The sequence below is a fragment of the Gouania willdenowi genome (genome assembly GCF_900634775.1).
Source record: "Gouania willdenowi chromosome 24 unlocalized genomic scaffold, fGouWil2.1 scaffold_320_arrow_ctg1, whole genome shotgun sequence".
NCBI classification, from domain to species: domain Eukaryota; kingdom Metazoa; phylum Chordata; class Actinopteri; order Blenniiformes; family Gobiesocidae; genus Gouania; species Gouania willdenowi.
In genome coordinates this window covers 4,566,378-4,570,047 of record NW_021144848.1, presented here as the reverse complement: position 1 = coordinate 4,570,047, position 3,670 = coordinate 4,566,378, and positions in this window count along the sequence as shown.

Genomic DNA, 3,670 nt, shown 5'->3' with positions numbered 1-3,670 from the left:
TGATCTCCATTTACGCTCAGCTCTTCTACAGTCAGATTTCAAATTCTGCATTATCTCAGTCCTCCTCCAAGGTGTTTTCTGTGTGTTTGGTTTTCTCTTAGTTTTGATTGGAGCCACCACATCTATGACATCACAGACTTTAGTATTAAACTCATCCAGAAGATCATCAACTGTCTCAGCACTCAATGTTGGTGTCATTGCTATGGCTTCCATAAACTGTGCACTTGTGTTCTCATTTATGTACCTTTTCTTTAAACACACATAACTAGGGGGAACAGATGTTACAGTCTCTAGGTCAAAAAAGACACAGAAATGATCAGATAGAGCTAAGTCTCTTACATCAACAGCAGAGATATCAACACCTTTAGAATCAGAATCAGAATCAGAAATGTTTTATTTGCCATGTACAGTTTTAAGGACAGTACAAGGAATTTGACTTGGTGGTTGGTGCACAAAACAAACAACAAAAAGAAATAAAAGAAATAAAAACAAAACAACAAAGAACAACCCAGCAACAATAATAATAATAATAATGATAAATATAAATGATGAGGGATAAATAAAGGATAGATAGAGAATAAAGGATAAATAGGATAAATATAAATATATATATACAGTGCAGCAGATATCAAGCTGGTGGAGGTGGTGATGTTCAGCTCCCACTTGAGGTCCTGAGTGATGATGGTCCCCAGGAAGCAGAAGTACTCTACAGAGCTCACTGTAGAGTCTCCCAGGGTGAGGGGGGTGAGGGGGGCTGGGTTCTTCCTGAAGTCTGCTATCATCTCCACTGTCTTTAAAGCATTGAGCTCCAGGTTGTTCTGGCTGCACCAGGACACCAGCCGGTCTGTCTCCCACCTGTAGTCAGACTCGTCTCCATCAGCGATGAGACCGATGATGGTCGTGTCGTCTGCAAACTTCAGGAGTTTGACCGACTGGTGAGAGGAGAGATAACCAGATCCAAAGTGTGACCTTGAGTGTGTGTCGGACCAGTCACATGTTGTATAAGACCAAAAGTATCCATTAAAGCATACAGTTCTTTGGCAGTATTGTCCATGTTATTGTCTACATGAATATTTAAGTCACCTGTTATTATTAAAAAGTTGTATTCAGTGCATACAACTGACAGCAGTTCAGCAAACTCATCCATGAATTCTCCAGAATATTTTGGGGGTCTATAAACGACTAAAAACAGAACTCTTGAATCACCCTTCAGTAAGAATGACATATATTCAAAGGAGATAAAATCACCAAATATTATTTCTTTGCACTGAAATATTGATTTAAAAAATGGCAGCAACTCCACCACCTTTCCTGTAAGTACGACACTTATTGAAATAAATAAAGTCTTGTGGTGAACTTTCATTGAGAATAGTATTACTGATACCATCATTCAACCACGTTTCATTAAGAAATAAAAAGTCCAAGTGATGTGTTAAAATAAAATCATTAATTAGTAGTGACTTGTTAACAAGAGATCTAACATTAAGAAGAGCTAATTTTAAAGACTTTACTGGAGACACTGGTGGACTTTTTGGATGACATGTTATAGGAGTCACATTTTTATCTCTATTAAGCTTTTTGTTTTTCTTTAATTTAACAGTTTTACCTGTGTTACCTGTCACCACAGGAATTAAAGAAGCTGCATTAACTCCATAAGGCCCTGACTTTTTCTGGTTGTTCCTAAACATAGAGCTATTGCAGTCTAGACCCAGCACACATCAGACCTGTGTCGCTCTAAGATGAACACATCTGGTCTGAGGAGAAGAGTGATCCTGGGCCTGGTATCACTGAGGAGGGATGGGTGGTGCTGATTGGTTCTTTAGAGGAGATAAGATGGGACCATGGTGGGGTAAAGGGTGGGGTGTTAGTCTTGTGCCAGCCAGAACCAGCTCGTTCATCTGGGCAGTTAAATCCAAGAAGGCAGGGGTAGGAGAGAAGCTGGATGAGGTGGAAGTAGGTGAATTTTGGGGTGAAGCAGGTGGGTCCTGAGATGTGGGGGTTGGGTTGACCTCTTCATTTTGGCGATTTTTATTTCTTGCTGGAAGCTCATTGACTCCATGTTCTTTCCTTGTTGTTTTGTTCTCTGATGGTACATGTTGTCCTCTGTCTTTATCAGAACTGATAGCAGTGTGACTGGTGAAGTAAAACAAGTTGGATGTGAAGAGTTTTACTCCAGCCTTGTTTAGACACAGTCCATCTGCTCTAAAAAGATGACCACGTTCCCAAAAAATAGGAACATTTTCTATAAATTTTAGTGAAAGGGCAGCACAAGCTGAAAACAGAAATGTATTCAAAGAGTAAATCCTTGAGAATTTCAGATCTCCTTTGTGGACTGGAGGTATCGGGCCACTGATGAACACTTTAGGCTGTATACAGCTCACAGTTTTTAGCAGATGGGTGAAATCCTGCTTTAACACCTCAGACTCCTCCTTGACTAAATCATTTAACCCAAAATGAATCACAACATTTTTCAAATGTGGGTAATCTGCAACAATATGCAAGATTTTGTCAGCCAGGTCTGATAGTGTGTCATTAGGTAAACAGATCACTTTCACGTTGCTGCTAAACATCTTCTGAGCATCTTTAACAGAAACGTCTCCCACTATCAGTGTGTGAGGTTGTTGCTTTGGCCGACCATGTCGCTTTTGTTTTCCTGAAGCACTTTCAGTCTTCACAGTTCCAGAAGGTTGTGTGTTGACCTCATTAGAGCAGATCCTAGGTCATTCAGCAGTGGGGCGAATCGATTACCCAGTTCTACATGAAACTGGGTTTGTGACTTGGTGATACTCCTGCTTTTAACAGATGTCCACTTTTGTGCCTGGGCAGACAAGGGAGTTGATGTTGAGGCAACAGTCTGAGAAGGGAGTGCAGGCCAGTCCGTCTCATTATTGATATCAGGGCGCTTTGCTCGGCCCGTTAGCCTTTGAAGTGGATATGACTTTTTCTTAGGCTTAGCTCCCAGAGTTTTCCAAAGAGGACTCGCACCTGTTGGCTTATCAACGGGAACAGGATCCTCCCTAGGCCTGATAGCTTTGTTAGCACGGGCTGGTAGCTGAGTTTAGCTTCTATCCCAACTCCGCTGTTTAGAAACAGCGGCCACAGTCGTATCATTATCATATCCACAGTGTCCATTAACCTCAATGTTTACTTGTATTCCTCGCACTGTGGTCTCCAGTTCAGTAATCTTTTGGAGAAGACTGCTGTATTCTGTTGTGGAAAGAGCCATTCTTCTGCTAGTTAGCTTGCTACTTGTAGCTAGCTAGCTTGCTACTTAGCTTTCCAGTTGAGCCAGCAAATAAAAAAGCAGTAGATGATTACCTCAGAGCCAGAGTCAGATGGTAAATGATAGAGTTTGATGTTGAGGTATCGTATCATTCTCAGAAGAAAAGTTCATGTTTAGTAAATAAATTCCTCTGTGAGCTCCCGCTCTGCTCTTTAGCTGCTGTCAGCTCAGCTGCCGGAAGTCAAGGTCGGAAGTCGATCCTAAAGTGCCTAGAAGCAGAACAGGAGGAAGAGCTTTCAGCTACCAGGCTCCTCCCCTTTGGAACCAGCTTCCAGTCTTCAGTACGGGAGGCTGCTACTCTCTCCACCTTTAAAAGTAAACTCAAAACCTACTTATATGCTGAAGCGTATACCATATAATAGCATTAACTTAACGGCTAGAACGGAC